The following is a 20,299-nucleotide window of genomic DNA, read 5'->3' on the forward strand; positions in this document are numbered from 1 at the left end:
CTGGAGACGAAAGAAGCTTCGAAAAAAGTGCAGAAATGAAAGTTGCCCAGAAAATCGCTAAGCGACGCCGCAAACGCCAGGAAACAGAAGCACAAATGAAAGACAGAGAGCGAAGAGAGAAGAGAAAAAGTTGCGAAGAGGTTACAAGGAAAACAAAAGGAGAGAAAACCGTTTCTGGGTTTTCAAAATCAAAAATAAAGAGCCAAGGGGAAACGGGGCAATTAATGCTAAAATTAACGAAGGCATTAAACCCTCGCACGTTCCCAAAAGCGCCGATATAAAAGCGCGCGTTTTTAGAGAAAATGTTCTACATTCAAAAGCTACTACCAAGGAATCGACAAAATGCTTGAGTTCGGCTTCGTCAAAAAAGGACCGAAGTCAAGAACTCGACCTCAAAAAAGACCGAGCTCAAGCAGGGGCACTGTTCATACCCTGGGTCGAGTTGTCCGACCCGGGATGTTCAAATAGCAAAGCGACCGACCTCTTTAGGTCAAGCAGACCGACTTCTTTACGAAGAAGTAGGCCAAAGCGACAGGAAAAGCCCAAAGAAGGGCCCAACTCAAGGAACACGACCCAAACCCTAAAGGCAGCCCAAGCTTACAGGGAGAAGGGCGGTTCCCTTGAAGATAAGATGACCTCACTTGAAAAGATAAGATTAGATAACTAACTTATCTTATCCACAGAAGGCCACATCTCACCATTATAAATACTCTGGAGCACCCAGGTATAACTCATACTCTGATTCTACTCAATACTTGTTTAATACCCTTGCTAACTTAAGCATCGGAGTCCCTTGCAGGTACCCCCCACCCTTCGGTGACAAGGGATCAGTAGTACAGTCAGACCAACAATTCGAACATGACAGCTCCGGCCGTCTTCCACCAGCCGAACACGTTAGCACCAACCAGTACAAAAGATCTCATCCGAGATCGACCTCTAGTTTCAGGTAACCCTCGGAACAGTACCTTCACAGTAGAAGCTGGTAAATTCTTGGGTTTTATGATCACACAGAGAGGAATCGAGGCAAATCCAGACAAGTGCAGGGCCGTACTCGACATGAAAAGTTTGACTTGTATCAAAGAGGTACAACAACTCAACGGGCGGTTGACAGCCTTGTCTAGATTCCTGGCTGGATCAGCAATAAAATCTCTCCCCTTCTACGCCACTCTAAGTAAGGGAAAGGAGTTTGAATGGACAGCTGAATGCGAGCAAGCCTTCCAAGACTTCAAAAAATTTCTGGGATGGCCACCTATATTAAGTCGGCCACGGGAAGGAGAACCACTCATCTTATACCTCGTAGTGGAAAATCGGGCAATAGCCTCAGCACTGGTCCGAGAAGACAACAGTGGGTAACAACCCATATACTTCATCAGCAAAGCGTTACAAGGATCCGAGCAGAACTACCAGAAAATAGAAAAGTTTGCTTACGCTCTCATAATAACATCCCGACGACTTCGCCTATATTTCCAGTCTCACACCATTAAAGTGTGGACCAACCAGCCCATAAAAGGAATCTTACAGAAAACAGACATGGCAGGCAGAATCTTGCAATGGGCAGTCGAGTTGTCTGAATTCGACCTTCAATACGAAGCTCGGACGGCCATCAAATCTCAATATCTGGCCGACTTCATTGCGGAATTTACGGACACACAGGAAATCCCCGTAGAAGGGAATCTATATGTGGATGGCTCCTAAAATAAAACGGGAAGTGGCGCAGGCGTAATAATTGAAAGCGATCAGGGGACCCAAATCAAACTCTCCCTTAAATTTGGGTTCCCTGCCTCAAACAATCAAGCGGAATATGAAGCACTACTAGCTGGTTTGAAGTTGGCTAGGGAGGTTGGAGCTCAAAAACTTATCATCTTCAGTGATTCACAGGTAGTTACTTCACAAATAACAGGAAGCTACACAGCCAAAGATCCCACTATGAAAAAGTACTTGGACAAAACCAGGGAACAGCTCGAACAACTCGAATAGTACGAGGTTTGTCACATGCCCCGAGAACAAAACGCCCAGGCCGATGCACTCTCAAAACTAGCCAGCACCAAACCAGGAGGCAACAATAGAAGCCTCATACAAGAAATTCTACAGAATCCATCAATCTAAAAAGAAGAAAAAGTCCTAGCCATAACAGGTCACGATCAGGGATGGATGACTCCCATAATTAACTACCTCAGAACAAAAGTTCTCCCCACAGATGAGAAAGAGGCAAATAGGTTAAAACGAGAAGCACAATACTACACCCTAATAAATAATACTCTATACAAAAGAGGGATTTCGATACCACTGCTAAAATGCGTGCCGACTTCCAACACAAAAGATGTCCTAGAAGAAGTACACAGTGGCATCTGTGGCAATCACCTCGGAGCGCAGGCACTCGCCAAAAAAGTACTTCGGGTAGGATTTTATTGGCCAACTCTACAAAAAGAAGCCACAGAATTTGTAAAGACGTGCTCACCATGTTAGAAGCATGCCAACTTTCACACCACTCCGCCAGAGGAACTCATCAGCATAACCTCACCTTGGCCATTCGCAAAATGGGGACTCGATCTCCTCGGACCTTTTCCTCAAGGATCAGGACAAGTCAAATTCCTCATAGTACGAATAGACTACTTCACAAAATGGATCGAGGCAGAACTCTTGGCCAATGCCACAGCTCAAAGAAGTCGGAAATTCCTATATAGAAATATTGTCACAAGGTTTGGGGTTCCATACTCCATCACTACAGATAATGGTACCCAGTTCACAGACGCAGGCTTCAGAAAACTAGCGACCGACCTGAATATAAAACAACAATTCACATCCGTTAAGCACCCCCAAGCCAATGGGCAAGCTGAAGCTGCTAACAAAGTTATATTAGCAGGATTAAAACGGAGATTACAGGATGCAAAAGGAACCCGAACTGAGGAACTCCCACAGGTTCTATGGGCATGTCGAACGACGCCACATTCCACCACAAAGGAATCACCCTTCCGATTAGCATATGGAGTGAAGGCGATGATCCCATTGGAGGTTGAAGAAAGGTCACCCAGAGCGATCCACTTTAGCGAGAAAGCCAATCACCAACTTCAAAGGGAAGAGCTCGACTTACTTCCGGAAATCTAAGAAAGAGCCCGGATAAGGGAAGAGGCGCTAAAACGACGAATGGCTTCCAGGTATAACCAAAAGGTAATACGTCGGACCTTCACTGAGGATGATGTCATCATAATACGAAATGACATCGGAACAACTCGACCGGGAGAAGGAAAGCTAGCAGCAAACTGGAAAAGGACCCTACCAAGTCATATAAGTGCTGGGAAAGGGCTATTACAGGCTTTCCGAACTCGACGGGCAAGAGCTTCCCAGGTTATGGCACGCCTGCAATCTAAGAAGGTACTATAGCTAGGGGTGATAAAAGATCTTGGACAAGGCACACTCTTTTTCCTGAAAAAAGGTTTTTTAACGAGGCGCCCCGCCAAGACTTACAAATCACCCGATTTAGGAAATTAACTCCTCATGTATATTTGCATTCTTTCTTAATAAAATTTTTTTAGATTCTCTACAAACGCTCAAGTCGTATTATTCTGAAAACATTCATCGCCCGATTATAAAGTTACAGATCGACGAAAAGTGAAAACCGAATTCACTGCGCGATCACGATAAAAACGAGGGTTAAAACCCAAAATCTACAAAATCGGCAAAGATGAAATCAGAATAATGCAAGAAGTTATAGAAAGTGATCTATAGAAAGGACCTGACGAGGTCCTAATAAAATGGATTGCTATAAAATAACTTAAACACTGGCCGGCACAAAAGTCGGACCAGCCACAACAACTCAAGTTATAAGTAAAGCCTTGGAAAGAGGTCTGGCCAACCCTATAAAAGAGGATTACTATAACTTTGAAGAGCCCGACATGAGGAAGTCGGACTCCTACAAAAAAAGTTACAAAAGATAATCCCTGAAAGAGATCTGAAACAAAGTCTAAGAAAGAGGATTATCAAGTAACTCGACAGGGCCCGACGTGACAAAGTCGGCCTGGAAAGATAAGTTACAAAAGATAATCCCTGAAAGAGATCTGAAACAAGGTCCAAGAAAGAGGATTATCAAGTAATTCGACAGGGCCCGACGTGACAAAGTCGGCCCAGAAAGATAAGTTACAAAAGATAATCCTTGAAAGGGATCTGAAACAAGGTCCAAGAAAGAGGATTATCAAGTAACTCGATAGGGCCCGACGTGACAAAGTCGGCCTGGAAAGATAAGTTACAAAAGATAAATCCCTGAAAGAGACCTAAACAAGGTCCAAGAAAGAGGATTATCAAGTAACTTGACAGGGCCCGACGTGACAAAGTCTGCCCGGAAAGATAAGTTACAAAAGATAAATCCCTGAAAGAGACCTAAACAAGGTCCAAGAAAAAGGATTATCAAGTAACTCGACAAAGCCCGACATGACGAAGTCGGCCCAAAAAAAAAATAAAGTTACAAAAGGTAAACCCCCAAAAGAGATCTGAACAAGATCCAAGAAAAAGGATTACCTAGTAACAGAACAGGGACCGACATGAAGAAGCCGGACTAAAGCTACAAAAAGTTATAAAAAGTACACCCGAGGGGTTACTAGAAATAACTCAAAGATCAACTGAGAGAATCAACCAACAGAGGGGAGATAAATCGACCCGAAAGACCTCGACCTCGCCAAAATCGATCTATAAAGTATTCTATCAAAGAATACTCAAACAAACAACTAGCCTTAAAAGGGACACTTCAGCTAAGGCACAAAGGCAATCGAAAGAGGTCGTATAAAAAACACTCTATCCCAGGCAAAGTGCTAAAGAAAGATACAAGCAAGCATATCACAAAGAAACAAGGCAGTTACCATAAAATAAGACTCAAAAGGCCGCCTGAAACTGATCCCAAGAGCAAGAGAAACTATTTTGTTTTTCAAAATAAAGTTGCTAAAGTAGCAACTGGAGCATCCAAAGTTAGAGATCACAAACTTACAAAAGTAAAGAGTTCAAAAGCCCACAAAAACCGGGCTATACATAAGTATATCAGAAAAGTTATAGAGGATCCAAAGGCTTCCCAGTAGCAGCATCTTGGGTACAAGGAGGACAAGTCTTAAGGGGAACTGCGTCCACTGTCCTGTCATCCCGGTTCAAAATCTGGACGTCTGGATCAGATTCTGGCTGTGTAGCTTCAACTGCCAAGGTTGAGGAAGGCGGGACAACAGAGGCTTTGGCAGAAGTGACCGGAGGAGGGACGACATCATCATCATCATCGGAATCGTCAAGGACAATCTTACCATCCTTCACAACATTATCCAAGCTAAATAAGGCAAGATCAGCTCCCGGGGCGATAACTCAAACCTGATCTTTCAGATTCTCATAGGCCGCAGTAACACTACCTACGAGATGACTTTGAAGTTCAGAGTAATCGGCCTGAACAGATTCCAACCTACTCTTGAGCTCCATCATCTCTCTATAAGTAGTAACATAGCTATCCTTGTGTTTTTGAGCCGTATCCTCGGCCAGTTGCGCGGTAGCCGCCAGGCCAACAGCCCGGGCATTCTCCCCCTTCAGCTCTTTTTTCAGCTCGGCCACTTCCACCTTGAGCTCCTCCTTCAAACCCTTAATTCGATCAAATTCTGATTTCGCCTCCTCCATAAAAGCCTTGGTAGTATGAATAGGAAGATCTTGAGCAGTTCGGTATAAAGCCGCTCCCATGTGTGCCAGAGTAATACCACTCCGAGTAATAAATTCTAAATGACGAAGAATGGATACATCGTCGGTAGGCATGACACCATAAGGAGCAATATGTTGGTCTACAAACCCAACTGCATCAAAATCCGGAGCACCAAGATTAAATGGCTCGACAGTCCGAGGTTTTTTTGGAGGAGGAGCAACTAGAGGAGCAGAGGTACCCACTGAAGACGAAGGCGGGTCAACCAAACGAACCCGGGGAATCGGGATCATCCTCCTTGGCCCAGGAGAGCTCGGAACAGACGGCTTTGACAAAACTTGGGAGGACCCTTCCCCGGTCACTTTGGTCGGGACGTTCTGAGCCGCAGTAGCCTTCCTCGCCTTCTTAAAGGCCTTCAGTGAGTCATTATTCTTCGACATCTCTGAAAAATGAGAAAAATACAAACGAATTATGAATATCCAGAAAAGAAAGCAGAAAACAAATGACATGGGAGTACAGTTTATAAAATACCCAGCACATCGCGAATCAAGGATGGATCCCCCAGGAACTTCTTGGTCTCAAGATGAGGAGGCTCCCCCCAAATATCCTCTAAAGTAGCGACAAAGGCCTGCTCGACCTCGTCTAACATCTCCCAGGTATACCTAGACACAACTACATTCCTCTACCACTCTAAAGGAAAACAAGGCTCGCCATTCTCATCCAGGAAGAAAGGACGAGCTCCTTCAACAGCTCAGATATTGAAAAAATAATTCTTAAAATTGCGAAAAGACTCATCATACATGGAGAAGACTTTATGTCCCTGGGCCAACCTAAAAGAAATCCAAGAAGCTTTCTTTTTGGTAGTCCCAGGCTTGGTCAACACAAAGAGATACAGAAAAAGGGTTAAAGAGGGTTTAACGCCAAACTCATGACAAACCATCTGAAAAATCTTGATAAAGCCCCAAGAATTCGGATGAAGCTGAGATGGGGCCACGTTGCAAGACCACAACAAGTCGGTCTCAAAGGAAGTAAAAGGAAGGGTAATATCCATCTGGCTAAAGAAGAAATCGTATGCATAAAAGAAAGGACGCTCTCCCTGGATCGAAGTAGGAAAACAGACCCTGTCTTCAGAATCGGGTTCCACCAACTCATAGTTGCGTTCCTGATTCTCACTACTATAGATCCGATGGTGTTTTCTAAGCTCTGTGCAGAATTCTACATTAGCTAGGGATACACACAGCAACACCAGGGAGTCCAACCACTCGGACATCCCCTCAGGTACCTTAGAGGACGCCTCGATAATATTTTTACGAGACGACATGGCCAACTAATCCTACAAAGAAAAGGAAACGGGTTACTAACCCCAAAAAGCAAGTTCGGACAAAAAGGAAGCAACTCGAACAAATGCGACCTTAAGCACACAAAAATAGTAAAAGGAAAACCCCAAGACGCACACCAGGGTCCAGGGGCATCCTTTGGAGGCAATGACAGAGTGAAGTCCCAGAAAAAGCTACGAAGATAAAACCCTCTTTCAAACAAAACAAGCGTTCCGAGGAGAAAAAGGCGAAAGTCAAAGGAAAGTCATCAAAAACCATCATCACTACAAAGAAAAGTCATCAACAAAAATAAAATCATCAATGGAGCAAACAAGTCATCAAAGGAGCAACCTTTTTCAAAACAGCAATACAGAAATCAATGACAACACACGAAGCCTTAAAAAGAAGCCAAAACCAAGAAGATCACCCAAAGCATACATAAGGACGAAAGAAGATCAGGAAACAGGGCATCACAGTAATAAACCAAGTACAGAAGCAAGGAAAAATTCAAGCTTCCCAACACACAAAATCAAGAAACATCATCAAAAGAATCAAAACGAAAGCAGCAAAAATAAACAGTGAAGAGAAAGCAAAAACCAACCTGGAAGAAGGAAGAAAGCTTGAAAAAGGAGCAGCGAAGAATCGACCATGAAGCGGAAGCACCAAGCGAATACCAAAGCGTCACAGAGAAAAAACGATGAAAGCAGCGAAAAAAAAGGGAAAGTTACAGGGAAAAAGAATACCATCTCTTGGATACAAAATTTGAAATAAAGGAAACCAAGAGAAACGAGGCATTAAAAGCCAATTAATGAGGGCATTAAAACCCTTGCACATTCCAAGACTAGGACGCTAATACAAAAGCGCGCGCTCTCAGAGGAAGCGAAAACGTTCCGCATTCAAAAGGAACTCTACAAAGATAAAGTCGACAAAATGCTCGAGTTTGGTTTCACCCGAGAAGGTTCGAAGTCCTAAAAACTAAGACTCAACATCCAAATAAAGACCGAGCTCGAGTAGGGGCACTGTTCTTACCCTGGGTCGAGCTCTCCTTCCCGGGATGTTCTACAGACAAAGCGACCGACCTCTTTAGGTCAGGACGACCCGACCTCTTCTCAAAGAGCTCAGCCAAGTCACAGGAAAGCCCAATAAAGGGCCCAAACAGAGGAACACGTCCCGAATCCAAGGGCAGCACAAGCCCGTAGAGATAAAGGCGGTTCCCTTGAAGATAAGATGACCTCACTCAAAAGATAAAAGATAAAGATAAGATAACTAACTTATCTTATCTAAGAAGGTCACTCTACACTATTATAAATACGCTGGAGTACCCAAGTATAACTCATACTCTGATTCTACTGAATACCTGCTTAATACCCTTGCTAACTTAAGCATCGGAGTCCCTTGCAGGTACCCCCACCCTCCGGGGACGAAGGAATCAGTATCACCATCAAGCTCAACAAATCGGATACAACCGTTCCGACCAGCGCAGAAGATCTCGTCCGAAATCGACCTACAGTTTCAGGTAACCTCTGGAACAGAACATATATCGCATACCCAAATATTCTCAAATAGAAAATATTTGGCTGCTGGCCAAAAGCTAATTGCATAGGAGAGACTTGATGGTAACTTGTTGGCCTTAAGCGAATAAGTGCTGCAACATGTAAAATGGCATGCCTCCAAGCAGAGGTTGGGAGATTTATTCTCACAAGGATCTAGCAATCAATTGGAGTCGTTTAATAAGTGACTCTGCTAATCCATTTTGTGTATGAACATGAACTACTGAATGTTCAATACTTAATAACATTGGACATACAATAAGCATAGAAAGCTTGAGAGGTGAATTCACCAGTATTATCAAGATGAATTATTTTGATTTGATTTTCTGAAAATTGTGCTTTTAATCGAATAATTTGAGCAAGTAATCTCGCAAACGCCAGGTTATGAGAAGACAATAAGCACACATGTGACCATCTCGAAGATGCGTCTAATAGGACAATAAAATATCTAAAAGATCTACATGGTGATGAATAGGTCCAGATATATCGCCTTGAATCCTTTCTAGAAATTCAGGAGATTCAAATCCAATCTTTACTAGAGATGGCCTTAAAATTAGCTTTCCTTGAGAACATACAGCACAACAAAATTCACTAGATTTAAAAATCTTCTGGTTCTTTAGTAAATGTCCATGGGAGTTCTCAATAATTCTCTGCATCATGGTTGTTCCAGGATGTCCCAATAGATCATGCCAAATTATGAATTTGTTTGGGCTAGTAAACTTCTGGTTTATAATGGCATGTGATTCAATTGCACTGATTTTACTATAATATAACCTAAAAGAATGTGAGGGTAACTTTTCTAATATAACCTTTTATTTAAATCACGAGTTGTGATACATAAATACTCATGATTTTTTTCATTTATCGTTTTAATATGTATTCCATTTCGGTGAATATCTTTAAAACTCAACAAGTTCCTTAGAGACTTAGTAGACAATAATGTATTATCTATTATGAATTTTGTTCCTCTAGAAAACAAAATTATAGCTCTTCCGAAATTTTCTATCACATTACCTGAGTCAATAAATGTATTAACACATTCTTTTTTTGGTACAAGATGAGTAAAATATATATTACTTTTGAAAATTATATACAAACTTGCATTATCCAAAAGGCAAATATCTTTATTATGTCTTTGTCATTTTCTTCAATAATAATAATAAGGGCCCTAATAATAATAATAATAATAATAATAATAATAATAATAATAATAATAATAATAATAATAATAATAAATAATGAATAAAAGTATATGCACAATAAAATTATATTCTTAATTGAAATTATTTTTCTAAGAAGCATTGTACATCAAATACTATCATATACTAAATTTTATTTTATTTTATTTTATTTATTATTATTATTATTATTATAGAATTTGACACATTTAATGATTTTAAAATTCTTAAACATAAACATTAATATTTTATTAAATATTATTTATATACATCATACTTGAAATTCAAATACATAGAAAATAAAATTTAACAAGAAATTTTTTATATTATTTATTTATATAAGTACTTAACGAATCCAAATATTAAACTTTTTCATCATTGATTAAATGACTAATATTTTCTTCAAGATCTTTAAATAATTAAATATTTCATAATGAGTGATGTAATTTTCACCAATATCTTTTGAAACAAAATTTGTCTCATTTCCTTTGTCATAATTTTTCAAGGATACTTGATAAAGATCAACTAAAAGTCTTGAGGTACAATGGCTACGTGATCAATGACCCTTTCTACCACAACGAAAACATATATCTTCTGTTAATTTATTTTGTCCATTATTTCTTTCTTTATCCTACTTCTGGTGAAAATAATTTTTCTTTCTTTCATAATTTTTCTTGTTACCAAAGCCTTGCAATTTACTTCTTCTGGGTTATAATTTACCGTATTTGTTTCAAGAAATGGGGGCGGCGCCAGTTGGACGCGCTTCATGATTTCTTAAAAGTAATTCTTTGTCACGTTCAACAACAAGAAGGCAAGAAATTAGCTCACAATATTTTTAAATTCTTTTTCTTGATACTGCTGTTGCAGGAGCACATTCGAGGCATGGAAGATTGAAAAAGTTTTTTCTAGGATGCCATTATCAGTTATCTTTTTTTCACATGATTTCATTCATGAGGTAATTCGGAACATTGCTGAATTATATTCATTTGTAGATTTAAAATCCTGTAAACGCAAGTGTGTCCACTCATATCGAGCTTGAAGAAGTATCACTATCTTTTGACGATTATACATTTCTTCAAGGTTCTTCCACAGATCTACAGGATCTTTTAGTGTGAGATATTCATTTTTCAATCCTTCGTCAAGAAGACGATGAAAGAATGTTATGGCTTTAACTTTACCTTTGTAGGATACTTTATTTTCAGTTTTAATGGAATTTCTAAAATCCATTGAATCAGGATAAATTTTGGCATCTAATATATATGCTAAGTAGTTATTTTCAGATATATCAAGAGCATTATATTCAATATTAGAGAACTTTGATATAATGAAAATTTATTACCTGAGTCTTCTTAAATTTTTATCAAAAACTCGTGCTAATAACGTGTTCTAAAATAAATGAGTCCCGCTAGAAAGCCAATACGGTATCTGTACAATGTGTATAATGCACTGTTTAATTGGCCCAGTATGAAGTAAAAATAAAATTTATTCATATTTATCCTAATTCAAAAAATAACCACCACCACATAATCTCTTCTATTGTACACACTATACACTATATATATTAGCTCTTCCCCATGCTTTTTCAAAATAAAAAGATATAAATAGATAACTTTAGTATTAATATTTACTAATATTTTTATCTCAATATAATAAAGATAATTTATATATATATTTACTAATTATATGAGTGGTAAAATAAAATAAAAAAAATTTGTTGTGCATATATTATCTCAAATCTTCCTCTTATTTATATACGTATTCAATTTTTATTTTTTAAACTTCATTAATTTAATTCATTTTAAAAACTTGATCCTTCTTATTCTTAAAAATCTGAACCGTCCACATTAAATAAACATTCATCTACATCACAACAAAATAAAGGTTTTAGTATGGAGGAGTTGTTATTATTTTTATGTTTAGTTATTGTTAAAAAGCTAGGAGTTCATAGGAAGTGGACCTAAGGCTTTTAACTGAAGTTTTAGCCTTTGCTTGAGAGCGAAGCATTTACCGCACTGTGTTTGGGGGATTTGATGTAGAGGCTATGGTGTGTTAAGTGGGGTCAATCTTTGACATGTGTCATGCAGAAGCCAGAACGATTGTGCTTTTGAAATTGCCCACAAATCATTTTCATATCTTGCTTTTCATTAATGGTAAAAGATCTCAATTCTGTCTCGGAACTCACCGATAAGCGGTTCATGATTTTAAAAGTCTTTGGAAATTACTTTTTGTTTTAAATAATGCTTTTTCTAACTTTAAAAATGTTCTGTAAACATTAGAAAAAATTAACTGTCAAATTAATTATTATATATTTTTATATAATATAAATATATATTATTTAATTTAGTGTAATATATTTTATATAAATAATTAATTTTTTATATATATTTAATATAATTGAATAATTATAATATTTATCTGTTATTATCGGATAGGATTTATATGCCGTCTAATAAAATAATAATTAAGAGGTGATATATACGAGATAATATGATAACTAATTTATGCGAATTATCGTGCACCATGAGGATGTGAGTGATATATTTTAATATGATAATTTTTGATGTTTTTTAAAATTGTAGAAGTACATAAATTAGACTTTTTGATTTGTGTTTAAAAAGTTAAAAAATTTAGAATACACAAATTGGAATGTCTGATCTGTGTTAAAAATTTAAAAAAACTCGGCGTACACAAATCGGATCATGCTAGTTGTTTGATTTTAAAATTTTGCTTAAGAAATCGTATGGTCCGACTTGTAGTTGGGCAATATGAATTTCGGAAGTTAGAAAACGGACTCTTTGAGTTGTTTGTTGTTTGTTGTTTTCAATTTTTTTACTGATGGAGAACTTGCATGGTCCGAATTCTGTTCCACTGATACTATATCGCGAGGAGCTAATGTACAATAGAAATTTATGGAGTATTAGAGATATAACCATTAGTGTTATCTTTTTTCATTAGTTGAAGCTTTTGGGATGAGTGGTATCATGACATGGTATTAGAGTGTTAGAGTGTTAGATCCGAAAGGTCAAGAGTTCAATTTTTGGTGAACTCTAAAATCAGCTTAATCTTTTGAGAAAATGTTTATTATCCCTAGTACCGGGATGGTTATTCTAGATAGTATAAGAAATGTTCATTTTGTAACTCAATAGTCCATTGTCTCCCTAACGACATCTTTTTGAGAATAATATCGTTGTTTATATTTTTTATGATATGGATTTATTTATAAAATAACATTTTTTATTAAAAATATAAAAAATTTAAGTTTTTAATATATTTATTTTATATTTATTAAATAAAAATATTAAAAAATGTTTATTAGTGATAAATTTATTATGTATTCTTAAAATATATATTAGTTAAATCTTTATGATAAATACTATTTTGTTATTAGTGTTTTTTAATAATTGAATACATTTTTTTTAATTAAAAAATAATTGAAATATATAATTAATTAATAATAACTATATTTTTATAAAAAAATCAACCGTATTTAATGTATGAATGAATAATAAATTTTTTTGAAAATAGATCATAATATGTAATTTTAAAATTGATGATATTATATGATTAAATTATTTTGATAATTAAATTTAATTAAACTGATTTAATAAATTAATGATTGATAATAAAAATTTTAATTTAAATAAAAAAATAATATAAAAAATTAGTTAAACTTAATTACAAAAAATACTTATTCACCTATTATTTTTCTTCTAAATCATACGAGTAATAATTTCACATTAGTTATTAATGTAATATTTTAGATTATAATTATAGTTTTTAAAGAAACATAAAATTCTTTGCAAAGCTTTGGTCCTCTTATTTGGAAAAATACTAGCGTTCCCGCGCAGGAATAAGATTACTCTGTCCACCACATCTTACACCATGGAAGATCTTAGACCATCTCCAGTAGGGAACTCATCCCAGTTCCTGTTTATGGCCCACCTGTCATAAAAAGTAACTCCACATCAGCTTTTGCGTCATAAACAGTAAATAGGAACTCAAAGCATCTCTCTCTTCTCCATTAGGAGGAACTAACTTTAGTCCCTGTTGTGGTCCCACTTAATTAATTAATTAAAAAACTTGTAATTAATGTAATTAATTTTTTTTAATAATAAAATTTAAATATTTAAATTTAAAAATAATTCACTATTAAAATATATTAATATTAAATAGATTCATATATAACAATAATACACAATAGATGAATTCGGGGTTACACTAATTTGTAAAATTACTTAATACAAAGAAAAACATAATTAAACTCTATAGTTGACGACAAGCATTGTGAAATTGCCATATGTGTTCAATCAAGTCCTCCTTCAATTGTCTATGCTGCTGCCTATTTCGAAGTTGGGCATTTCTTTGGAGAAATTGATGGTATGGTGAAAAATCTTCCTCTCCCAGCTGAGGTTGTGATAAGCCATTTTCAACATCATCATACTCTAAGCCTTGAGCAAAATTTCCTGCATAGCTGTCTCTTTCATCCTCAACAATCATATTATGCAATATAATACAAGCTCTCATTATGTTGGCAAGCTTTTTCTTTTCCCAAAAACGAGCTGGACCACGTATAATTGCAAAGCGTGCTTGCAACACTCCGAATGCTCGTTCCACATCTTTTCTTTGCCCTTCTTGGTATTGTGCAAATAACTTGCGTTTCTCACCTTGTGGCTTTGAGATTGATTTGACAAATGTGGCCCATTCAGGATAAATACCATCTGCTAAATAGTATCCCATTGTATAATTATTACCATTAATTGTATAATTTACCTCCGGAGCACGGTCGTTTAGAATATCATCAAACACTGGAGAACGATCTAACACGTTGATATCATTATTTGAACCAGAAACTCCAAAGAATGCATGCCATATCCAAAGGTCTGAAGATGCTACAACCTCAAGTACTATGGTTGCAACCCCACGATAACCACTCATGTACATACCTTTCCATGCCTTTGGACAATTTTTCCATTGCCAATGCATGCAGTCAATGCTACCCAACATGCCAGGGAAGCCACGACCTTCCGCCATTTGTAGCAGGTGTTGTACGTCATTTGGATTAGGTTTTCGCAAGTATTCATCCTGGAACACGGAAATGACACCTTCAACAAATTTTTCCAAGCATTCGATTGTAGTGCTCTCGCCTATGCGCACATAATCATCAACAGCATCAGCTGCAACGCCATATGCTAACATCCGTATCGCAGCGGTACATTTCTGAAGTGGCGACAAGCCTCTTCTTCCAGTTGCATCAACCCTCTGTTGGAAATACGGATAGACGTTTGAGAGAGCGTCTACTATCCGAAGGAACACATCTCTTCTCATTCGAAATCTCCGTCGGAAAATGTCAGCATTATACACCGGTTCATCTGCAAAGTAATCTTGGAAAAGGCGATCATGTCCTGCTTCTCGATCTCTGTTGATCCATCTACGAGGAATTGGGATAGGGCTTCTATCGATATCTTTCTTCTTCTGAATCTTCGAGTAAATACTCATCGATCCAATTATCTATGAGTGTGTTATCTTGCCGTCTTCTTTTGCCATACAAAGCCTCATTGAACATATCATCAAAATTTCTAGCCATATGGAGAAATGTAATTTTTAGTTCTTTGTCGATGTGAGAAACAAGAGTTGAAGTGGAGTTGTGGAGTCATTGATAGTTGATATTTATAAGTGTGTCTGCAATAAGTACCTTAACGGCTAGTTTTGCAACGGCTAGTTTTGCAACGGCTAGTTTTTCTTAACGGCTACTTAACGGCTAGTTTTGCAACGGCTAATTAACGGCTAGTTTTGCAACGGTCACTTTAATGAACAACAACGACACAATAATATTGACTAATTTCAAATCTTACATCAGAAATAAATAAAACAAACTACATCACATACCAGTAATACGCAATAAATAAATAAGAACATACTACATAACTCTACGAATACAAGGAACCATTAAGTAAACCACTTGGCCATTATTTTCTCACATGCAATCTCATGAAGAGCTCGTCGTTTCTCACTCATTGTAGACGTGTCAGCATTAAGTATTTGCATATCCATTTCCCTTTCTTTTGCTTTTATCTCCATTTCTTTAATATACCTCTGAGTTTGTAATTCTTGTTCTTTCATTGCCGCTTGAATTTGTATCTCCTTCTCTTTGATTGCCATCATCTTTGCTCTATGTTCCTTCTCCTCTTCTCTTTCTTTTTCCCTTTCCATTAGTTCCTTTTCTCTAACATTCTTAATATCTTCCATGAGAGATAATTTTTTGACAACCGATGATTTTCTTTCGCTAAAATCTTCAGACATCTGTGCTTTTCCCTTACCTCTTCGCTTGCTCTTCTTTGATCCTTGTGGGCGAACGGGAGAGTCCACACCGGGTTCGTCAGCCAACGGTGTTTCTGGGTTTGATGAGGATGAGTATGCTCCAGTTGCACTAACCTTGGTTCTCTTTGAGCCGCCACTCTGTGTAGGTAGTTGGCTTCTCCATTTTTGCTCCAATCGAAGCATGTTCCAATGCATCTCAAAAGTGAACTTTTGACCATAATTTGTGGAATAAAGTTTATAAGCCAACTCCTTTATATCATCAGCGTTCGAACCACTCCTTATGTTTCGACTAGCTTGATCGTAGCAACCAGCAAATTGTGCAACAGCCTTGTTGATCTTATACCATCGTTTCTTACATGCAACTACCCCCCTTGTCATGTCGGTGCAAAATTCTACACAGTAGCTATGAATTCGACTCCAAAATGTTTCCCCCTTTTGATCGGTACCAACTACAGGGTCAGTTGAAATATTTAACCATGCACTGATCAACATCTCATCCTCTTTCCAATGCCAGTGTTGAATACTATCTTGCCTCCGATCTTCAATATCATCATTGAGGTCGATAGCATCTAATCCATGAGGGTTGGCAAAATCTGAATATTGCGAATTTGGACTAGATTGTATAGGAGTCTGAGAGGATGGGTTAGAAGAGCCACCAACACCAGATGAGTTATGTCTTGATGCACTAAATTGAGTTGGAAACGGCAAGGAAGTTGGAGTAACATTTCCGATAGAAGGGTTAAATATGGATGAAAATGGTAAATGGGGTGTTTGTGAATTTTGATTTTGTGGTTGGAATATAGGAAATTGATTATTATAAGGAGTTTGAAAATTGAAATTAGAGAGATTTTGTGGATTTGGATTTTGAAATGTATTTGGTAGTATGAAGTTTTGATTTGGAACTTGAGAGTTTGAGGTTTGAGATTGTTGGGTATTTGGAATTTGAGGAAAGTTTTGTAAGTAATTGAAGAAAGAGTTGAGTTGGTTTGGATCCATTTTTTCGAACAAAAAATAATAGTAGCAGAATGATGATTTTGTGAACTTAGAAGAAGATGAAGAAGAGTTGTAGAGAGTGTGAGAATACAAGTGTATCTAAGTGGTATATATAGAGTAACAAAATATTAATTTATTAATAATAACGGTAACATAGTAACGACTAGTTTCTAACGGCTATTTTTACAACGGCTAGTTTTACAACGGCTAAATTAATATAATAATATAAATATAAATAATATTTAATATTAATTATGATATAAATAATTAATATAAATTATTAATTAAATTAATATTTCATTATTTAATTTATTTAATTATTATAATTATTAGTAAATTAATTATAATTTAATTACTTAATTAATTATTTGTTAATTATTTAATATAAATTATTAATTAAATAAAATTATCAATATTTAATTTAATTAGTCATTACATTTATTATTAAATTAATTATTATTTAATTATATAATATAATTATTTAATTATATAATATAATTATTTAATTATATAATATAATTATTTAATTAATTAATATTTTATATAATTATTTATTATTTATTTTAATGCCAAATGGCAATTGTTTATTACTTTATGGGAGTCCCCATTCAGAAGGACTCCCTCTTCTCTCTCTCCTCTTGAAAAACGTGAAGGACTTCACGTTAATTCTCTCCAACGGTTCAATTTCTTCTTTTTCTGACTAAACAGTAGCAGGGCTTCTCCATTGGGGATGCTCTTATGAAAATCATTAGTACAACTAGTGAAATGAAAGCCTGATTTGATGGATTAAAAATGTAAAATATATATAGAAACAGAATTGATGTTCAGATATCTCCCTCTTTCTCAATCAGAAGGCACAGCGAGGGGCATGAAATAATGAAATGTAATGCACAACGCAAAGGACATGCATGGCAGCATAGCTAACTGCATCAGTGCTATCACTATCAGAGTATCAGCTATGTGCCTAATGCTAATGCAAATACGCTAATGCTGCTTATTATTTGGTATTTAACTTTTTATTTAATTTATTTTTTATGATAAATTTTAAATATTTAAAATCATTTATTTTTATATTTTTTATTTTTTTAATAAGTTAAACGCTATTTTTAAACATTATAACAATCATGCAAAGCTTTTTTCAATCTGCTTTAGGAGACGCACCACGCGCGCGCGTAAAGGGTGACGGTTGAGGAGTTCGTTGTTGGTGAGGGAATTGGTGAGGCACTAAGCCATACTTTCAGTTCCTCCTATATTCGTGCCTCCCATTTTCTCCTTTCTTTTCCTAAACTTTTTTTTAAAAAGAATTATATTATGAGTTTTTAAAATAAAAACTTTTGATTAAGAAAATGTTAACGAGTATTTTTAAGAACATTAAATAATTTGTCTTTATTGAAAACAAAGCATTAGTTTGGTTTGTAGAAAAAGGTTGTTTGAGTTCTTAACTGATCAACTGATCAGCTTGTTTTCTTTTGTTATTATTATATGTATTTTTTGGGTCACTCACCCATACACCTCACTACACAAAGGGTTCTTTTCTCATGGAAACAATGTTTTACTTGGTCCATTCTTAACCCAATAATACCTAATGTCAACTGCAGTTGAGGTCTTAGTTTAGATGCTACATTTGAATAATACTTATTGAATAGTGCATTGGAATTCAACTCCCAACTAAAGTTGGATGTAATTTAGAAACTCCCAAAATGTATGTGAGTACTGAGTAGTGTACTAGTGTATAATGACAAAAACAAAAAAAACACACACACACACAACTGACGCAAGCACTCCATCAAAACCTAAGAGAATGAATCATTTTGGACATAGAAATATTCTAAAACTTCGAAACATGAAAAATTTTCATTTAAAATTGTCAATAAGTTCTTGGGAGAACAAATCATCTTAATTTATTCTCTTAATTGATTTTATAAAATGTGATTTCACACTTTATACAACTTTAATGGTACAAAAGTATATTTTAGAGCAATTCCAATATTAGTTTCTATTTCAATTTTATTTTGGTTCCTGTAAAATATCACATTAACATTTGTAGAAATATATGTTATATTTTATTTGAGATTTAAATATGAGATTTATTATTCCAATACTTAGTCTCAATTTAATTTTAATTTTATATTATTTTTAATTATATTATCAAGATAATTATACAAATAACAAAATTTTATTAGTTTTCATTAATGATATCATTTCTCTAAGATGGGATTGGTTTTATTTTATCTATTAATTTTAATGCAAAGTTTAATTCTAAATTAATTTATTTTTGGTACAAAAGTAATACTCCAAGAACATTCTATTAGAGTTGCTTTACTATTTTTTTTTTAGAAAATGACAAATAAGTGTATGATTTTTTGCCCTGCATACATTTTCATCAATAACTATTTGAAAATACTTTTAAATCCCTTACTTTTTTAAAAATTAGATATATGTATCTAGATTCGTCAGACCTAACAGAAATGTGTGACACGACTCCCATTGTATTAACCTGACAGTTACGGATACACACTTTTAAAAAAGGACTAATTTGTCCTATTTCAAATTCTCTTCTTCCACGTGTGCATTCGTAATAACTAGGTTGGCACAACAAGAGTCACATCACATATTTTTGTTAGGTCTAACCGATCTATACGAACTGAGGGATATTAATGTCCAACTTTTAAAGAGGTTAAGAACTTGAAAGTATTTTATGGTTAAAGACAAAAATATCCACTAAATAAAAATTAGAGACCTATTTTTTTTAATTTTTTTTAGTATGTTTTCCGATAAATAATTGAATTTGTGTTTAGAAAACTTCTATGAAGAAAAAAAAATAGAATGATTTAGAATTTAAATTCTAAATCAGAGATTCAGAATTTTTGATAAAGAATATTTTTCTACCTTTGATCGAAGTGTCAAAGTCAAATTTGGAGGAAGAATGTAAACTCTTCCAAAGAATGTGCAGGAGCATGAATGAAGGGTACCTAAAGGAAACAACACATGCAATTTACACATTGAATGGTATGCGTATTACGCATGACATAAGCCAGATTCTAATGTGATTGATCTGTTTCTCAAACAGTGCTTTGGCTTCTGCTGCCTTTTTTTTTTAATACAATTATTTGTTCTAGGAAATAAGATCATTAAGGTGGTGCCCCTTACGAAATTGAAGCATCGGATTCCATTCTACAGTTTTGTTATTCTTACAATCTATTCTGACAGTATATTACACGACCACTGTTGTGATCATTTGCACAGAAATGTGAAACTATAATATTCGCTGTGTGATGAGTTATAGAAAAT

This window comes from Arachis hypogaea, chromosome 2 (assembly GCF_003086295.3).
Source record: "Arachis hypogaea cultivar Tifrunner chromosome 2, arahy.Tifrunner.gnm2.J5K5, whole genome shotgun sequence".
Lineage (NCBI taxonomy): Eukaryota > Viridiplantae > Streptophyta > Magnoliopsida > Fabales > Fabaceae > Arachis > Arachis hypogaea.